This window comes from Scophthalmus maximus, chromosome 9 (assembly GCF_022379125.1).
Source record: "Scophthalmus maximus strain ysfricsl-2021 chromosome 9, ASM2237912v1, whole genome shotgun sequence".
Taxonomy (NCBI): domain Eukaryota; kingdom Metazoa; phylum Chordata; class Actinopteri; order Pleuronectiformes; family Scophthalmidae; genus Scophthalmus; species Scophthalmus maximus.
The window spans coordinates 19,765,276-19,787,216 of NC_061523.1; the positions used below are offsets into that span (position 1 = coordinate 19,765,276).

The 21,941-nt window shown below is 39.9% G+C and overlaps 1 protein-coding gene across 8 annotated transcripts in view; it reads right to left on the minus strand.

Annotated features, from left to right (window-relative positions):
* lingo2 (leucine rich repeat and Ig domain containing 2) overlaps positions 1–21,941 on the minus strand; it is a 178,636-nt gene that overhangs the window by 67,204 nt on the left and 89,491 nt on the right. For 7 of the 8 annotated variants that reach the window (XM_035650497.2, XM_035650502.2, XM_035650501.2 and 4 more), the window contains 2 exons: positions 20,212–20,653; positions 6,697–6,784 (listed from right to left, as the gene is read on the minus strand). The gene's annotated coding sequence lies outside the window, so the exon portion shown is untranslated. The remainder of the gene's footprint in view (positions 1–6,696; positions 6,785–20,211; positions 20,654–21,941) is intronic. The other variant, XM_035650504.2, reaches the window with a different exon arrangement.

The window sequence follows — 21,941 nt, forward strand, 5'->3', positions numbered from 1 at the left end:
GAGAGAGAGAGATAGAGCGAGAGAGTTTAAATCAAGGATAACGTTCCCGAGAATATATATTAACAAAAATACTCACTGCAAGGTTAAGTGTGTGCATGTGTTTGTGTACGCACATGTAACCAGTATGTACATTTCAGAGGATTTCTGTGGGAATACGTAATGTACAGCCAATGTATAATTCAGTGAGCGGGGATGGAAAAGGAGATGGGGAGACCGATAACTGTCACACAGACCTTGCTATCATTGACCCCGGAAAAATAATTCAACTGTGCGCTCATTACTCTGCTTCACATTTCATTTTTCTTCTTTCTTTCTTTCTTTCTTTCTTTCTTTCTTTCTTTGTCCCAAACACTGCACAGGCCCAAAGGTTACATAAAGCCCCATATACACACAGATCACGGCATCCGTAAATAATAGAGCGCCCATAAATTAAACATGGAAGTTGAGTTTGCGATAGTCGTTCACTGTTGGCCGACTACGATGCCTCCTTCTCCCCCTCCTAGACTTAATTAGTAGCCTTGCATTTCCTGAATGGAAAAACAGCAGAAGAAAACAAACAAACAGACAAGCACGGGGAAGGGGGGGCCACAGGGAGTGCATCCTTTCCCACAATGCACTCTGTTATTACACTTTGCAATAATTGTGGTGTATAGGAGAGGACAGAGCCTTGAACAGGAGCATCTAATAAACACCTAGTTTCTGCCCTCTTATATTCACCTGTGCTTTCTTCAAAGGTTAGCACTCTCCACCACCTACTTACAAGCCTCCAGTTCTTTCATTCACATCAGTTTCCAGGAATAGAAGGCTGCGCACACGCAGGACAACTTGCCTGGTAACCAAAGTCGTTGCCAACTCAAACCATTTCGAAACACACAATTAACCACAGATGAAAGAGATGACTATGACATAAATGTAGGTCAGCTCCGGGATATAATTTATAAAAAAACATCTAATGTGATCTAAAGTAACAGATTGATTGATTGATAGATAGATATGTTCTACATTTCCGAAAATGTCCAATGTAATGGGAAGTTGGTGTATCATTATTCAAATTGTGCATACGTAGCTGTGCTCAGTCACATGAACCTTCAGCCTCTCAAAAACAAACACAAAACAAACACTTTCTGTGGTATGACATGTTAAGTACATGCATAATTGAAGGTTAACGTACCACAAAAATGTTTTATGTATTTGTCATACGAGAGACATCCGCACCTTTTACAGTTGTCTAGACGAGGGAAGATAATTGTTTTTGACTTACAGTGATATGCATTATTAATTCCCTTTGCATTCAAATGCATCACATTACTTTTCCTTATGTTAATAATTATGTTCCTTGTTAGTATGATACTTATAAATTCAGATTTTTTTTCCGCATAGCCTCTTCAGGCTGGGCTCATTAGGTTTTGGTAATTCAATCTGTGATCTTCTGCTATGATGCAATCTATCATGGAAGGGCACAAAAGTACACGCCCTTCTACGAGCCCATTGTTAATGAAGGATTTGGTGATATTAAGGCTGACATTCAAGATCTCTTTTCACGTCTGTGTTTTTTTGGTGAAAGACCTGAATGAGGCCCATCTGGTCCAAGTAGGGCATTGGGGATGACAGCGCGGCAGCATGTTAATATGTTCTCTCCGAGATGAGGGGGCCGCTGTGTTACAGAGACGATGATGGCACTCTCAGTCACATTCACTCACTTTGCGAACCTTGTCTCCTCTTGATCATTCTTGACAGCAACAAAAGGGTTGAATATTCTCTAATCAAGGCCAAAAATTCTGATCACCGTTGACACGTCCCTAATCAGTCCATAATGGCAATCTGAGGACAGTGTCAGTAGATAATGGCGGGTTAGCGACGCCAAACAATGCGAGATGACGAGTGTCTTTGAAAGATATCAAATCAACCCATCTGAGGGAGAGGACACGTGTTCTCAGAATTCCGGCGACACAATGTTAATTGACATGCGGGAACTGCAGTGCTCGTGATCGCCTGAGGAAGCCTGACGAGGACTGAGAAAAAACGCTGCGATGCAACCCTCATCATATGACAAGTAACTTGAGAGTGTGATGTGTGGGGTTTACTGTCGTGAGGGAGCTTGATGATGACGTCCAAAACAGGCCTACTGTTGTCTGTCAGTTACTTTATATCGGTTTCACTTTGCAGCGTACCGCATGTACTACCACTTATAATTCCACACAACAACGCGGCATCAATTTGGCCCTATCCGCAATGCCATTGCCAAAGGCTTGCGAGAATAATGATGAATCAATATACTTGGTGCCGATGTGAGTCTATTACCAAGAATAATGGTTCAGTGTGGGCGGCAAAGGAAGTACAACAGACGAGAAAGATGCCGAGTGTTTATCGTTCTCATGAATGTGTCGTACCGGTAGTAGACCCACTGTCCACCTCGTTATGAAGAAAAGAAAAGTTTAACACCTTTTCAGACACTGGGACCCAGAATTCCCTGCGTTTCACAGTAATCATCATGAAATAAAATACATGCAAATTCCGAGACACCACAAATGTCAGTCCTATATGTCATTGTCCCCGCGTTCACCAAATTACACCTATGCCTTCGATCAACAAAAAATATGAAACGAAATGTATGTGTACAATAAATTATAACCAGGTACTCGACAATCTTTACTGGTTTATCCCCGTCCTCTATCTGCAGTGAACAGGCTTCGCTCTCCAATCCAGTCTTCTTACTTTGCCCTCCCCCTTTGAAACAGCAGCCAGGCTTTCCATTACAACTCGGTGTGCTGTCAGAGCCTTCCTCTTTCGGGGAGATTATTTTTCCCCTTTTATATCGGAAAAGGTGCAGCCAGACCTCATAAAACCATATTCAATTGATGTTGGGGGAAAATGTAGAACTACATTGGAGGAAAAAAAACAACAGCGACAAAAATGAAAAGGAACTCATGTCCACCCATCGCAAGTGTCCGCACCAGAATCTCTTCTCCCTCTGGATAAACACTTGTATTTTAGCTTGAGCCATAATTAAAAGCTCCGTCACAATTTTTGACCCTAGTGCGAGGGAATGGAGTTTGGCAGGTGAGAATTGTGTGGGGCAACCTGCAAGGCAAATGCGATGTGCACCGACTACTGCTTAACCTCTTCTCGAGAAAACGGGAAGGTGGTGCAGAAGTACAGGCCGTTTCCTGCCGAGAGAGGATGTGGAAGAGGCACATCTCATTGACCTACGGGCCAGCAGCTGTGTTCAGTTTTGATCTCTACTTTTTCTTTATGATAAACCTGAACATTTCCTAGACAAAAAGCCCCTGAGAAAGGAGTGATTGAGAAGGTGACACATTTGAAATGTTTAGGTAGGAGCAAAGTAAACCCAGTGAGATGCAACCTGCCTGGACTGATGTAGTATGTTAAGTGAATTAATCGTAGTTGGTTACCTGCGGGAAAGTTGACATGGGGATGAATGTGTGTGTGTGTGTGTGTCTCATATATATATATATATATATGAATACATGAAAACTAATTTAAATAAGTAGCATCGTCAAAACAATATTATGTTTGTTCTCCTTGTACTGTTTTCAGAGTACAAATTAAATCAAGTGGTAAAACACTACACCAACCTGTTCCAAGGAGGTAAAATAGCCATTAACTGTTCAGTATCACGATTCATTTTTTCTAATTGCCTAATTATGTGCACTTTGTTCAGCATAATACAGAATCAAGATACCATCAATCTTGTCTTCAGGGGTTTTTAAAGGTCTTTTGACTGCAAAAGTTGAAATTCTACTCATTCTGTATTTCGATCAGCATTGTTTTTTTCGAATCCACACGCATTTTTGTCTTCAAATGTGTATACCAGCTTACTTTGGTATCACATGAATCATTTTTTCCAGTCAAATTCAGTAAACTGCACATGCAATTCCATATGTGTTCATCATTTACACTTTTTGGATTCAGAACAACTCTGTGTCAATAAGCTATGAGATACACAGCTATGGAATACTGGTCCTCTCTCACTAACTTTATTCAGTTTATTTGATGATCCAGACTGAATTTTATACTGTATATTGTGACCTCCTTTATTCGGGTTTCTTTTGAAGCAATTGTACGTACGCTATGCTTCTTATAAGTATCAGGCTTATTAAACATACTACATGACAGTTTCTTTTCTCAGTTCTTTGCTATGCTAGTGTGTATGTGAATCTTTGATTGATGAAATGTTGTTTTCAATGGTACCGTTTCATTTCCACGATGACGTCTTCTTATAATTTATCTTCTTAAAACCCTTGTGGTTTTATTATCTTAGCAAGATGATCTCTTATTTATTCCTGATAAGTATTATAGGGGTTAGTCTATTTTTTTACTACTTAATAATAAATAATAACTTTGTAGGGTTACTTTCAAACATGCCCGCTGCTTCAAGTCCAGAAAAGGTTATCCTGTAATGGTTTGGTGCAAAATTCATAAAACATTGATTTTGAACTCCAAAAGATTGATTAGGTAAAGAGAACAAGATAATATCAATAAAAGAACTGATAATTGCTTACCACATACACATTTATATATGTATCTTCAAAGACTGGTCTTAGTGGGTTGTATTGACTGCCACAGAAACTCGGTCTCCGTGATGCAACATGCTGAAACTTCCGCTCAGTTGTTGATAACTTTTCCACATTCCCTTGGTAGTTTTGTCGTCTCTCTTTCTTTTAATTGATTAGAGATTTTACAGTTCACAAGGTAACCGAATCTAACAAGACTTTAATACAAACACAAGCAGCTGGTTGATCAGCCTGTGCATCCAGATGTATGTGAAGTGGGGAATAGACACATCAAACTTTGTCTCAATAAAGCGCTCTCTAAAGAAACACAACATCTTGATTTAGATGCAAATCACAATCCCATGCTCGGCTGGCGCCTCCCATGAGGAGCCAGGAGATTAAGATTTAATGGCGATACCGAGGGAATGACACTATCTGTCTGCAGTCTCCCATCTCTCCGCACAACATCACCTCTCTTTTCGTTTCCGTCGTTTTCTTTCCCCCTAAACACAGATGCACTTTTCTACACAGTCACGCATACACTCAATTTTGGACAAACACACAAAAAAAGTATGTGCATGTTCCCCACAGTTGCCAGCAGACTCAAACATACTTTGCATATTTAGACACACACATGTAAATCCAAAATCTGACAAATGTTTGGCTGCTGGCAGAGAAAGCTAACTGGAGTTTGATTTGTAAATTTGAACTTGTCAAGGTGATGCTTTTGTTGCGTGAATACTTGAATTGACTTAGGAAAAGACGGATCTGCACTCAACATGCTGGGCAAAGCAAACTTGCCGGAAGGGGATGCACTGTTCTACACTGTTAAAGAGTGCGATGCACAGTGCTCATGTCATCAAGAGAGTTTTAATTTGATAAAATGTGACATACGAGAACGGCACCCACGACCCTTCGAGCGTATATTACCAGCATCAACGTATATCCTCTGTCAGTGTATACCTTCAAACTGAATTACTGTTTTACAACTCATAATTCCGGTAAATCTCAGTCTGGAAGTAACCAGGAGGAAGTCAAGTCAAGTGAAGGAGGAAGCCAAGTCAATATCACACACACACACACACAGAAAAATAATCAGATACTCACCGTACATTTTTCATCACTAAGAGCACAATTAAAATACTCAGTTGCAACCATCTTTGCAGAATTCATGTTACCGGGAGTTAAACACATCGGTATTTGCTTCATCCCCTCAACCCCTGAAACCTCGTCCGTCAATATTTGAGGAGGCATTGAGAAGTGAAATTAAAAAAAAATCTTTGGAGTCCAAAAGCATCAGTAGCAATAATCAACTTTAGTTGAGGTTGTGGAACGGTCACAGTGCGGCTTGAGTTGAGGAAAAGATGGTGGTTTGTGTTAAAATGAACACTTCCTTAAGACACCCTGTGTCACCAGGGTTACAATGATAAACACGGTTAAAGTTGTGGGAAAGTAATGGCTCAAAGAAACCATGCTGACTCGTGAGTTTCACACAGTACTCGCCGTACTTTGCACTCAATGAGCTTAGTACATCTATGAATCACTGGTGTTTCCTTTAGAAGCGGTGAAGAGCTCATGGAAGGTGTTGTAAACCTGATGCAACTGAAAATCCAAGGTGACAATGTGAAGGGTTTTCATCAGACGGCGCACTTCCGGCTGTTTTGACCTGCTTGTCCTTGCTGCATTGATGAGGGATCGGGGCATTATTCTGCGATGATCTGTGTGTCAGCGGTCAGACGGGATGCAGCAGGGGGACTCAACGATGCATCTCAGTGACACACAGAGCACTTAAAGCCAAAGAAGCTGAAAGACTTGAACAGCTCCAGTTTCACAAAGCCAAAGATTCATATATCTGGATAAAATCAGAGCCCAACAAGGTTTTATACTGTGTATATACCTTTATAATACTGTGAATCATCATCGGTTCATGAGGTAATGGCATGCTGCTGTGCTCAAAGTGATCTGTGATTGGAGGGCTCTGCGCCAAGACATTGGAGATATTGAAATTCAGGAAGTAAGTAACATACCGATGTCATCTTGGACTAACAGAAACAACAGAGTGAGTCTCTGCACGCCAATTTGTCCTCTTCGAAAAGGCAACAGGATTGATGTAAAAAGAATGAAATTGTCCAAAATGAACTGGAACAAAACAACTTAGACACTGTAAATGTCTGCTGCTTACCACTTTGAGAAGTAATCATCCCCTCGGCCATGGCCTATTGTTTTCTCTTTTCTTTTGCTGTGGCCGTTTCCTATTTTCGGTCTTTTATCTAGAAGCAGACGGGAGGAGCAGAAATGAAAAGAAAAATTGAGAATCAATACACGAAGATCACAATGTCCATCAGCATCAAAACCCAATAGAAATAAAACATATTGGACGTAGCAGAGACAAGGAATCAACAGTACAAACAGTGACAGCAAATGCTCCACTGTATGCTGAGCATTATACGAAAAGACATGATATACAATATATTTATTCTATTTTATCCGAACCATAGCAAGCCTCAGTGTCAGTGATGTGCTAATATGGTTACATTTTTTGTGAAAATATTTTTTTTTTTTTGGGGACCGTAGCAATACGTGTGACCCATACAATGTGATATGGCCCCGGCCATTACTTTCTGTACTTTAATGAGTCCCCTTATCCAGACTGCAGGAGGAAACACAGAGGATGGTGATTATGCAAAAGGCGTGCCTGAGTTGGTAATGCGATGATGAGAGGGAGAAAGATAGAGAGAGGTATAGGGAGAGGAGGCAGATATCTCCTCTTGTCCAAAGGCAGAGAGATAAAAAAAAAAGTTTGACTCAGGACACTCTTGTTAAAATCACTCCTGACACCCAGCGCCATTAGTACGCCATTAAGAGTTCAAGGACAATAGCTGTCCTGTTTTTTGATCATTTACCCGTCGGATCCCCTGGTTAAGCCTAGACCCATTTCCTCACAATGGCCACAGAATACTGATGGGCTGTGAAAGGGTGATTTTGCTGAATTCATAATAACCCCCATTTTTTTCCTGTCCTCAATAGAACAAGTAGACCAAATGTCTTTCGCCATTGCCAAATTAATTACTTGATGTTGACACAGTAATATTATTGTGACAATATTAGACACAAAGGATAAATGCTTAAAAGAAACTCTTAGTGGCGAACACGTTTAGCCACTACCATTGGTAGACAGCGGATGGTGTTGCCAGTTATTGGCTGTGACTGAAATTTATCCACCTCTACTAGATTTCTGTGAAATTTGGTGGATCATACTACTATCCCTGTCTAGACGAGTGTTTCAGCTTCGTTTCAGAAGTAATGTTGGTCCAACGACCTAACACACCTAAAAATGGATTTTCCGTGACCATTCACCGACTATGGGGTTGCACGGTGGTGTAGTGGTTAGCACTTTTGCCTCACAGCAAGAAGGTTCTGGGTTCGAATCCCGTTACAAACCAACCAGGGCCTTTCTATGAGGAGTTTGCAAGTTCTCCCAGTGTATGCGTGGGTTCTCTCCGGGTTCTCTGGCTTCCCCCCACAGTCCAAAGACATGCAGATTGGGGTTAGGTTAATTGGAGACTCTAAATTGACCGTAGGTGTGAATGAGCTTCATGTATGTGGCCCTGCGATAGGCTGGTGACCTGTCCAGGGTGCACTCCGCCTCTCGCCCAATGTTAGATGGGATTGGCTGGATTCACTGGTCATATGTGTTCCGGTTGAACAGCAAGTAGATTGTCTACTCTGCAGTCAGTTGCTTAGAAAAACAGAAAACACTAAGAGTTAAACTCAGAGCAGTGATTTATTTTCGTAGACCGACGACGAGGTGGAAATGTTATTTTTCTGTTATTTTTCTGTCCGTCCATTTTACAACACTCTCCCTGAGTTTTCAAAATGAACCAAGGCCGGCAGCGTTTCCAAACCTCTCCAATGAAGGTGCTCTAGAACTCTGTGGCACTGTGGACAGGCGGCGTTAACATAGCAACAGTGATGCGTTTTAAAACTAGAATGCAGTTCATTTATAGTTTCAGGACCAATCTTGTCTCTCGGGGAGAAGATCTCCCTTTACCACTGACTTCCGGGCTTCTTAACTTTGCAGACCTTTTACATACACAAAAAAACTTTATAACACACTACCACAACCAGTTCATATAAAATGACTGAATAATCTTTCACGGATGGCCTGTCATACGCCGGTCTCAGAAAAACTGTCACCATTCCCCTGTCTGTCTGCAACATGCTTGGACTTGATTCATAAGGACGCATTAGCTTGCCATTTGCCAACTGGAATCAAGATGCTCACCAATCAAGACGGTAGTGTCTCTCTTAGTGTTTCTCCTTAATGACGGGACCATTAAGTGTCTTAATATGCAAGAGCACCTGGATGCGGTAACAGACATCTGAGCTTCATCAGCATTTGTTCTTAACTACCACAGCCCATACCTGGATAATTGGTGCTTTCCTTTGTGGTACGGCGTGTGGTGAGGGACAGAAATTGGATGTTTGTTTTTTTTCTGTTTCATTTCTCTGATCCGTTGAGCGTCAGAAAAGATCAAATGTTTTCAGAATTCACTAGTGGACAGTAAAAAATTATAATTTTAGCATGGATGTGAAAAGAGAGATGTGATGATCCGACAGGTCAGAATTACACTGATTAAAAAATTCTGTTTAATGTTATAATTTAAGTTCTGTAATAAAACATTTTTTTGAATTGATATGTGATGTCTGTATATCCTTTTTATACAAGTTAAAGGGCAAGTCGTTATCAGAATTAAATAAATCTGAATTGTGAATGAACATGTTGATGTCAATGTACAGTATGTGTAATGTTTGATTCAATTTGTTACATTCGAGAGTACAGTGTATTTGTTGAATCAATAACATCATTAGGTTTCAACCTCATTCTATAAAAATAATGTATCCTGTGATTTGGTGTTACAAAAATGAACTTGAATTGAATAGTGATTGATTTTGTTGTTAAGCTAAAAATTATCAAAAAAATTTAACTAGATGCCAAAGTAACTTATCCCTCTGATCCAAATGTCTTTCCTTTCAAAATCACAAACACACAGCTAATAAAGCAGAACCAATTACTATTTGCACAGCTTGGCATCTTTTATATGTTTCTTTTAGATCTTGGGCGTTTGATTGCTTGTAAATACACGCCTGATTTATGCTTCTTTACAGTGTAAAACTCACTGGGCCCAATGACAAAAAAGCAATTAATCACATTATAATGCCAATTAAGAAGTTGGTCTGCTCCAGTGAGGGTAGAAAAAAAGTGAGGGAATTGAAGACTTGAGAGTGTTTCCCTCCAGGAAGTTAATGTGAGCCATTAAATTACATCCATCACTCCCACTCCTCCGCACAGACAATCTTTCACATGTTACCACTAAAGGGCTGTACAGTATGACGATTTCAATCCATTTGCCTCTTGTTACATTCCTTTTTTTTAATTTTGGGGCTGATTTGCACTCATTGTGTAATGGCTAGGATACATAACACCATCAAACATGCTGCTAATAACAGTGGGTGCTGTTAATATAATATGCTTTTATTTTGACAAAGCTCCAACATTGGGTGCTTAGTTTCCATGGTAATCAACAGAGACGTGTTTTAAATGCTGAAAAAAAAATGACATTGTAGGTAAGGAATGAGTTCTTCTGCCATTGAGGACAAAAAAATTGATTTTTCAACCTACGTTACATCAGGTGATTCACGTCTGAGTATTGCAGTAAGCTTACAAGACGCTTAGTGTTTTTGCAAAAATAAAATCAATCAACCCTCAACACAGACGATGCAGTGTGTGGATTTTTTGCATTCAAGGTTTGGTAGCCTTAGTGTTGTCTTGCAAAATCAATAACCAATCAGCAATGTTTAACAGTAGTCGTCTCTTAGTGATGGAGTGGCATTACTGTTGCTTCTAAAATCAATGGAATAGGTTACTCTTACTGTTAGCTGGCAGTAGTGCATAGTAGGAAACACAAATCTAGTAACTTATGATTATAACTAATACTGGTTTTAAACCAGTTAATTTAAAACCAAAACATCAAATGCAGAATTTAGTACAAAAAGTTGACAACAGAGATGATCAAGGATGGTAGTAACACAGCTTACCATTGTTTCCCATCTTTTGTCTATGACATATAATAATATATAATAATAATTGCAATATTTGTCTTGGTGATAGAAATAGAGTATAATTAATTTAGATATTTTCCGTCTTTATTCCATCAGCATTTATTGTATTTCCTTCCTTATGGAAGTACTGATTTTAAACAAAATCACTATATTTTTCTAAGCTTAACCAGGTAGTTGTGCCAGTTCTGCACATCAATCTTTAATCAGTAGTATGAAGGATTTGGAATTTCTACGGGCTAGCTTTTCGCAACCGAGCATGAAAACATAAAAAAAAAAACTAGCAGTGTGTTAAAACAAGAAGCAATTCAAGGTGTTAAAATTTGAATGTAGCCTATTTGAATTTGCACTAACACTGTCAGCTCTACTTAAGAAATAAGAAAGAGCTGCTGGCACTGTTTTATAAACATTTTTGAATGTGGGCATTCAAAAATGTGAAAAAAACTGCTCCGGGCTGAAGCAACTGAACTCCTCTGCTTCATCTACCGCACATGATTGGCAGCTGTAAAAATTACACAAAATATAAGGACAATAAGGGGCATTATTTTCACGACTTTGCGGGGCCCCCTTGTGAATGCTCGAGAGCAGCACAACCAGTGAAGTAAAGTAACAAAAGGCTCTGCACTGAAAGTCAAGAAAAACTCTCAGGTAAAGCCTTTTGGATTCTTCTCATCAGCACATCAAAGAGTTATCTGTATGTGTGCATGTCTGTGTGTTTATACGCTGACAGCTATTGACATTGTCATTCATCATCAGAGAAATGTGCCCCTTTCATTTCCTATCATAGACTTCAATTTGTTGTAGTTAAAATGCTTCGTGAATTAGTCCATATATGCCGTATGCATGTACTTGTTCAATGTCGCAGACACAATGCTCATTTACACACACAGACTGTATTCTGGTTTCCCATGTGCGTTCATTTTGACAGTCGGCACCTTGAGGGTCTTTGCATCAAGTGGAACCATTTTGACTGAACTTGGCTCCAGGGGTCTCAGCATGACTCCGGAGAGGAAGAGAAAGAGCCGAGCGGCTGCGTTTGCGGTGAAGGGAACTACACCGCCGCATGCTGCCTATCCATTCCTCTTAGCCGGTTCAGTGGCCCATACCTCGCCTTAATGAAATGTGGCAACACACACAGACACATGTAGCACGTCTAATCTAATTAGACAAGAAATCCCTGTCATCTCCTGCACCCCCTGGTGGCATCATGCAATTCAGAAAGAAAACGTCTGGCAAGTGCGATGGCTGTCATAACAGAAAATAAGCTAATGACACCACAGCTCACGTCAGAAATACTGGTAAGGAGCACTGTATTGTGTATGTAAAGTATATCGTAGCTCTTTTTTGTGGGGTTGTGTTCGCCTTCACTTTACTTTAGGTTCGTATTAATATGCCAGATATGCTATGAAACCTAGGTAATATAGGTAAACTTGTGTTGTACGGCGCTTCCACTATGCCGGCTTGATTATTATAGATTGATTCAGTGTTTAATTGTTGTTAATCGAATTATAGATGCATAAAAAACAATTAATTTGCTAATTAAACACATTTACCCTTAATGGCACAATTAAGCTTTAAATAAAACAATTACCGAAATATAATTAGATCAGCGATTTATTTTTCAATTCCATAATTTGGAAATCTTTTTTTTAAATATTGAAATTACATTTGTGATACACCATTTACTTTGTGTATGCATTTTCCATTTCATTTCACCAAACCCAGTTTACCGCTCATCTGACTGTCTTTCTTGTATTTTGCCCCTGTAGCTTCAACTTGGTGGCCAGTGAGGCGGCCATTTTTCATATATAGAAAGGTCTATACTTCTGTCTGGTACACTAGCTGCATATCTTCAAATAACAAAAATAACTCTCTGAGCTTTATTTCAAGTGCATGGTCTGAAGCGCATGGCCTGAGTGCATTTAGGACATATCGTACAGATCCAGTGTTGCTAGTTCACCAAGAGTAAAGGAAAGTTGCTGTGCCATGTGGAAGGTTCAAAAGGTTTCTACTCAGTATAATCATAGGTTGCTATTATACAGGGGGATTTCCAAGGTAGAACACTTAATGCAGAGGAAATGCTTCAACAATGTACACGTGTTGTGAACCCAACTATGGCACATTTGAATATCTTGATAGTGCATCATTAAAATAACGGTGGAATACAGCGCCACTGCCTTCATACAAGGTTTTTGTTTCCACTGCCTCCCGATAGCAGTGTACCAACAACGCTCCTGACCACACCTCAGTTTTTGAACCAATACGCCGGCGGGGGCCCTCATGAACGCAAGCACATTTGCTATTTACACAAAGTGAGTAAGGAATGGAAAAAATGAGAACTGTGTCAGTCTGAAACTAGATTAAGACATTTGTGTTGTGCTTGGCTGGGTTGGGTGGCAGAGACGGCACATATAACTCGTGGTGAGATGGATAATGAATAGAGAACCTCTGAAAAAATCATGGTAATTAAGCTGCTATACCAGAGTGTTGTATGCTTTGTCCTATTTCCACGTGCTTATTATGTCACATAATTTGCCTAATTCCTATTTCTACACTGTGCTGCAGCTGATATGTTACATCTTAGTTGGTTTGCTTTCTGTGGTGTGGTTACCATATATATATATATATATATATATATATATATATATATATATATTCATATTGTACTGAGTTGTATTTAATGAATGATAGAGGTTGGATTTAAGGTAGATACTGTGTACTTTGAGAAATCAACAGTCAACGGAAGACACATTGACACAGTGTCAGATACACACAATGGGTCAAGAATGGATTATAAATTAAAAAAACAGTTATATTCATTTAAATTTGACAGCTCCAACGTCATCATCATTTTTGAAAAACATAAATTCTCCACAAGAGCACTGAGTTGCAAAACAAAAGCATTCAGTGTCACTTTATAAGTACTTCTAAACAAACTATAAATAGACTACCAGGTACACAGTGGCCAAGGCACTTCCACCCCCCCCCCCCCCCACCCCCCCTTGGGGAAGCTCTCTACATTTGTTCCACCCGCAAAGCCACAGTAAACCATTTCCACAGTCTTCCGCTGCTGAGCAATTGTCATCATGTGGGCTTCTTTTTTTAATCTCTAGATCACTGCAGTTGTGAAAGGACGTGTATTTCCAATGTGTCTTCCTTTCTCCCTGCTCACACATGTAGGTTTCCGGCGATAAAATGATGTAGGGCTTGAATTAGTGTGGGATAAATATGGGCTTTAATGAAGTACAGATCATCATTCGACACTATAGCCAACTGACAGTTTTGGCAGGTGCAGCCATAATGCTCTCACTGCCTCCCCCCGAGCTCGCCATAGTGGTGACTATGAAATATGGACAGCGGCAAATTGAGATTCATCAGGCACGCCTGCCTTGCTCACTGAAATCTATATTCAATTTTGGAGCATCTGTCATGGCGGTGGCAGGCAAAGGCATGCTGGGATTGAGAATCACTTAAGTGTTCTGAAATTGTACATGGTGGCAAAAAGCTCTCTCTGTGTATCGGCCTGCCACTCTGTTTCTTTCTTTCTCTGTATCTACAGGTAAGGGCAAATTCCAAAATAATAAAATATATATATGTACATATACATATATATATATAGATTTTTTTTTTACTGGCTGGTTTACATGTTACAAATGCCATTAATTTCAAACAGCAATTTGTCAGCCAATACCAAAGGAACCAATACCCTTCATTATGTAGTAAAATAATACTTCATTAGTTTTAAGAGATGTGGTTATCATCGTCAGCATCTTTAAACCCATAACAATGCAGCAGTAAGCAACACTATAAGCCTGAATTGATAATCTGAATAGAAAGACGAGTTCAAGAATCTATAGTGTTGCTGGCCAAGAGATACTTCAGATTGAGGTTTAGAAGTTTAACAGTATGTTGCTTGACCTTAAGTCACATGTTTTTCCACATGTTTTACTCATTGGAATTACAAAATTTATGAAGATTCTTTATTTTGTCACACAAGTATCTAAAATCCAAACCAATTATTTTCTATCACATGCGTCAATGAGGATTATTGGATGGTGCTGCAGAGAAGAAGAAAAGAGCATGAAATCCTTGATCACATGGCAACAGTCGGACTCAATTTTCCTTTTCTTCATGCTTTTAAGAGTTTATGATTGAGAGGAAGCAATTGGGTAATTATCTACAGTGGCAAGAAACAGAAAGGTCAAGCTTTGATCCGCACAGCTGGTTTCTGCTCTCTGTAAAGTGGGTCAAAGAAAGCTAAGAAGGGTCATTACAGACAGATGTGTCGGCGGCCATGCAAGTAGACCTCTGTCGCCGCACAAGGACATGAGATTTCACCTGTGGCTTTTTCGGCAAAGGACCACCCGGTTCCCTTTAATCCACAAACTCCTTATTTTGATGATTCAGTAAATAGAAAAAGTTGTAAAAGCTGTTTTGCTCATCCGTTGACCTTATGCGCTTGACTCAACACGTCAAGACCTCAACTCTCTTCCCCACATCAGCCATTTGCTATGTTATGGAGCTGATACTGGTTGTAGATTCAAAAACCGGTCAACTAAGAAAAAACACTTTGGGAAGAAAAGGTCAAAGGTGGTTTATGAAGCTACAGGATAAAGAGCCAAAATGTCAAAATAAATCTTCAAAATGTAGACACAACATATAGATACAATCTGTAATCCCATTTTAACTCCAGGTGTGCAATCATTATGACATATGACATTTATGTGTGTCACATCAGACCTTACACAGGTCTGATGTGACACACTAAAACAACATTCTCCAGTCTTAATGCATATGCTCTCAACCAAGGAGAAATATACACTCATGGCAGGCCTGTTAGAAATATAAATGAGCCAAAACATACATGATGGCATCCAAGCTATTTGAAATAATAATTCATGCAGGTTTATGTCTGCTGGGGCAATTCAGTGACTCGGGCCAACCATCTGTTATTGTTTAAATGTGAAATAGCTTCCATCTTTAAGGCTTCAGTCATCAGTCTGTCACTAGGAACAGAGAATGCATAATGGCACCAGTAAAGCTCTTTATTAGTCCATGGTGAACAATGAGCCGTGTCATCTGATACAGGGAGACCCCCCCTCCTCACTCCTGAACTGAGGAATCCAAGGAAGTGACAATCAATATGAATGCTTCATTTGGTTTATGTGTGCCTACTGAACACAACACAGCAGAAATACATTTTTTGCTACCTATTATTTTAGCACAAATTTCCATCCACAGCAGTGCCTCTCATTGTCTCTACGGGATGGTTATCGATTAACAAAACAAATGCAACATACACATTGCTTTGCATATTTCATGTACTGCATGCAACACTTTTTTGCATTCCATTATTCAAAACATTGATGAATGCCACTGAATGAGATTAATAGTTGGGACAAAGGTCAAATGATACACATGTTTATATTTTATATATATATATATATATACACATATATATATATATATATGTATATATGTATATATATATATATTCTGTGAGGGGCCCTCCTATCTGACCCTAGAGCCATGGAAGCCATTTTAAAAATATTTTCTTCATCTGTCAGTCTAAGAATAAGTTGTGCTATGTAAAAAAAGGATGATATATAAACAATTGATACATTTTGAATGGAATGTTTTCTATATTTTTTTAAGATAAGTGACGAATGATTGTGCTGTGTGCGTGCATGTGTTTATGTGGAGATTATTCTAGCATCAACGCGTGAAAAGATAAGCAAACCATCCACTTGTGATCTTTGAAGAGGTCACTCTTGACTGTTAAGCTTGTTAAGAAATGGGGAAGCTCAAAGAATCTGTCTGAAACAATTATACCTCAGGGGAATGGAAGCTATTGTACCAATTGCTGCTTTTTGAGTGGTGCCACTGCAATTCAGAGGACCAAGAAGTGCAGTCCTTCATTTCCTATGCATGCAATTCATCAAAGCTGGAGGTATTTTTGTGCTAAGTCCTAAGTGACTTTGTGGGGGCTACAATATTTACAAGGTTCTACATCATGTGTTGATCTTTCAAATCATTTGGTACAGTGCTTGAGGCATTGCTCAGATTTTTCTAAATCTGCATAACCAGGTCCCTAAATCAAGGCCATAGGATTGAATTGGCCCCTGTTCAAAGAAGCAATACTGCAGCTAAAGCACAAAAGATAACGTGCGTTTCAGATGGCACGACTAACCCCTTGCTGACGAGGAGTGACCTTCAAGAAAGCCGATTGGTCTGTTGCATGCTTGTAGTAGTTTAAGGGCAATTATCTTGCTTGAGGAAAATGTATAATCATAAAATAACATTCAACTCATATTGCAACTGCTTTACCGTGCCAGTGTGCTTACTTTGGTGCGGCACTATCTGTATACAAGCTCTTCTACCGCTATGCTATGACCGTAAATGGAAGCAAAACATTATTCCGCTATCTCTTTACTGTTCTCCTCTTGCTTAAATGGCTGCTGCGGGATCAGTGCAGTCCCATAAGCGGAAGAGAAGTGAAAAAGGTCACAACGGGGGGATGTGAGAATGGTGTGAGTCAAAGAAGCTACATTTCTCCATTCAGTGCTCTGCTCAGAGATTGAGTTACAAGGGTATATTACTGTGTCCCAGAGCTACCCTGGTCGCACATCTGGCTGAAAATTGCTTCCTTTTTTTTCATTTTTGCCTTTCGGCTTTGTCTCCAAGAACACAACACGCAGCCCTTATACATAAAGATGAATTACTAGTAATGTGGTACTTTTTTATAAACTACACGACTGTCTGGATTTTATAGCTAGTTTTGTCTGTAATGGACGAATGCAGAGAGGCAGGTGTGAACCGGAAACATTTGTGTCTGCAGTACACAACTATTTCTACCTCTGGGTTTTCATTAGCCTGCATTAAATGAGACACTTAAATTGCTTCCTCTGCTGTCAACCCAGTAATGGAGAATCAGTAGCAGTGCTGGTTACCTGTGAACTTGAAATACTTTAGGCCAAAACTACATCGGAAAGTCGTGTGAACAAGATTATGCCTTCCCAAAGGGTACAACGCATGTTTGCATTTCTGTGTCCAGAGACCTTTAAAGCATTTTGATTTTAAGATAATTACAGGATATTCAGGCCACCCACTGCTCTCACACACCCATTCACATAACAGGAGGGACCATTCAAACACCCCTGGTCATGCCTCCATCCGCCATTACCTCTTATTATTTTGAGAGCTAACTGATACCTAGGACTCTCGTGTGACTATGAAAACACTGGTGTGTGGAAATGCTGATTAAAAATGCTACATTAGTTTTTATGAACAGGATTTTAAATCTTTTGCACAACTTTTCTTTAATTTATTTTTTGGCCTAACCTGTATGATATGACCTCAAGAGTTTCCGTCAAGATTCCATACAGACCATCTGAATCATTACAAATCACAAATACATCATGCTGCATTAATTTGAGATGTATGGTATGTAGTCCCATCTTTTTTCATCATTACATCCTTCTGCAAAGTGATGCAGCAGTGTATACAAAACAATTGTCTGCAAATAGCCAACCAGAATCTTAATAACAATGCTACATACATGTCATGAAGATCACTATATTGGTTATCAAAGAAGTCACAATAGTGTTTGTAGACCTATGTAACTGATAACAAGATGAGAACCCACCAAAAAGATTATTGGCCTTTACAGTACACACATGTAACTGGCAGCCTCGGGTCACATCTATGTTAGAATACAGTCTGCCGAGTGGAAATCTCTGTAAATGTAAATATTTTACTGATCAGCAGACACTATAGTTTGGCACTGATGTTTTACATTGAACTCAGTCAGTGTGTTGTACTATTATATGACGGATAAACGAACAGATGTGCTTCCAACGTCTTCACACCCACCTCCTCCCTACAATAAAGACGACATGGAGATGGAGGGGGTTGGGGGGGGGGGAAATGCTCCTTTACAATTTCCCCTCCTCTGCCAAAGTGAAATTATTTGGCATCAAATGGTGTCGTGGGGTTAATACTGATTGAATGAGCCGTTAATTGCAACCTTTTGTCTCAAGAATTCAAGAGCCAAACGTAAACGAACAAAGTCATATTCCATTGCACTTAACTGAGATGAGATGCCTCGCCTCTGTGCACACAGAGGCGAGGTAGTGGAAAGGGGAGTTTATTTGTTCACCGCTTTGCCAGAAGTCAGGCAGCTGGTTAATTGGCTCAGCATCCTCCCCAGCACTAAGCGCAGTAATGATGTCAGTCTGGATCTCTAATACAGGTACTGACGAATAAGAATCACTTAGCAAGTGCAATAAATGTGCAGTTCAGTTGTGTGTTTAAAGTGGCAGCGGTGCGGCCATGTTACAACTTACAATGCAGCCTGTGGACATGAGAAATCTAGTCTAGTGAATACAGAGCTGATATATAGTTTACTATTATAACTATAACTATTTGGGTCATATGGGTTCCCACTGAGTCCAGATCTTGTTTTGTGGTTTTAACCCCGTAACAGGACAGTGCCCCGGCAACAGAAAAAAGGCTCCAGAATGATGCTATTAATGCATTGTTGGGAGACAGCTCATCCACCCGTCAACACTTTCTCAGGAGATTCTACATGTCTGGTCGCGACAGCTGCACTTGGGCCACCACATCACTATTCTGACACCTGTCAATACAGAGAGAGGATCTCGGCGAATGCATTACCACACTGCACTCAGTTAGATTTATTCCACTCTGACATGGAGAACAAGACATATTTGGACCAGGTATATCAGATTGTGATGCATACATGCTACAAATGCATGTATTCAATTAATTTCTTTATTATTGTATTGATGTATTTACTTCTCTATTGTATATTGTCCTCATTTGGCGAGATAAGGGCTTTTTAAGAATGACTGTATTTGTTCCTGCCTGTATTATATTCACAATACACCGTTTGTATTATTCTGTTGGCTGGACTGCATCTTGTCTGGGAAGAGCTTAGATAATAAACCAAGATAGGGGTCAAATGTGAGCAAAAACAGACTAATGCATTCAGTTGCATTAAAAAGAAAAATAATAAAACAAATTGAACCAATGGATGCACATGAGGACACGTGCAATTGTTGGCAGAACTTAAAATAAGAAAATGGTTTTGCAAATGATTTGTAAGTAAGGGTTGCTTTCAATGCTTTTGTGAGACTTCAATGTAACAAACAATGTAACAGTACTGAAGGTAAACTTTTTTTTATCTTATCAAAAACACAGGCTATCTGCTGACCCACTTTAACCTGATTATCAAATAGAACAAGAAATAGAACAGGGCAACATATCAACTGGTTATCGTCCCAGTTTTTTAATCTACCAGTATAATTGTTTTAAACTTATTGTGCTTATATATTGCCACAGGTAAAACCCTAACACACTGATAACGCAGATCTGGCCACCGGATCACCAAGTCACGAGATGCCTGGTCAACATTCAAAGAGTGGCTATTCAATTAAGGTTCACAGGAAAACCACAAGCTTTACGAAGCCAGAGTCTTAGGTCTCGACATACGGCTCTCCTTTCAGTGCAGGTCCAAACACACAGCAGGCAAATCACAAAAGATCAGATGACGTACCTGTTTTCCCCGTTGGATCGCCCTCGCTACTAACAGATTGTTTGACGTCTTGAAAGCAGCACTGATCTATCCGTTGTAGCTGCCGCTTCACACTGTCTTGCTCTTTAAACCTAAGCCCTCCCTGAAATTGCCCAGTAATCGTCCCTAGAAATGGAGAAAGTCACAATTTCAACTCAAACAGGAACACATTTGTAAATCGTACTCATGAGGTAATCCAAAATGCCATTTCTCTTTTTTAAGCTGCTCCTTCGGATTGAGGAGATGTATACATATGTATTTTACCATACAGGACATTAAGAGAGAATCAATTTGTGGGTGAGCAACAGAGAGGGGAGGGGGTGCCATGGACCATGGCATCAGGGTGGGGGCGGAGTGTTGCACTTTGGGTATCGGGTGTCTCCTGCACTTTTCTGGGGTTGATAGTGATGCCAGTGTGTGGGGCCTGTGTGCAAATTAAATGGAGAGACAGAAAAATGCATTATTGATCAGGGTAATGCCAAAGTGTCTCGCTCACAGCACAGGATCAGGTTTAGGTACAGGGTAATTAATCCACAGGCCTGAATAAAAGCGGAGGAACTGATCTGCACTCCCTCCTTCTCCGTCTCTCGGTGGCTCTCTCTCTTTGTTCAAATGTCTGCTTCATTCAGCGCAGAGAAAAAATAGGTCGCTAGCTTGTAGGCAAAACCGGTGCGAGGCACCACTGGGATCGCTGGAGCACACACATGCTGTTGCCTACGCATTGTACACTCACTCACAGACAGGGCACATCATGAAAACACGCCAGAGAGAAACTGAAACGGAAGTAAGAGACGGAGAGAATGACAGACACAGAGCACCTGGGCTATTTTTTTTTTTCTTCTGCCAAAGTGAGCAGAGCAGGTGTCTGTTTCATCCGCTCCGTATCATATACTGTAATCTCACACGGCAACATGTTAATGCTGCCATCAGAAGCATTTTATAAATGAAAATTACACGACAAAAATTGTTCAGATAAAACAGTTTCTAGTCCCGACTTTGCCCACAATATTTCCTTATCTCATGCCGTCCTCAGATGGGAAAACGAAAAAAGAGTTATCAGATATTTATAGCGTTCATCAATTTCTTTACATCCACAAGAACAAATTACTACATAGATGTGAGAGGAATCAATTCAATGACTCTGGAGCTGCCTCCCATCAAAGGTTATCAACACATTTTGCACAATGATTGGGGAAAAGAATGAATGCTCTGTGGTTTTTATTCTAGATTGATTTAAACCATATCATGCAAACGGTAATCATGGCCAGTTAGGGGCCGGGCCATATTGACTGCATATAAAAATGGACAAAGTCACGCGTCCTGAAAAGTGAAGCCAATGCGGAAGTGTCTGAAATCTGTATTCTCTCAAATGACCAGCGGAGGGCGACTCCAACGGCTGCAAAAAGAAGTCAGTTTCTATAGAAGTCTATGAGAAAGTGACTCTACTTCTCACTTGATTTATAACACCAGTAAAGTTCATGGTCTCAATCTCTGGAAGTCTTCTTCAATATGGTATGATGTTAAAGTAAAATGGGTTAATATATAAGTAAAATGGATGATAAAACATGGTAATGCATTTGAGCATGGAAAGCGTGCGATTGACAACTAGTTCCGTCCAATAGATGCATGGTTGAAGGTGTAGGTAGACGTGTCTAGTCTCAGTCAAGCCCACCCCTCACTCCACATATTGTTACTTCTGGTGTCAAACAATC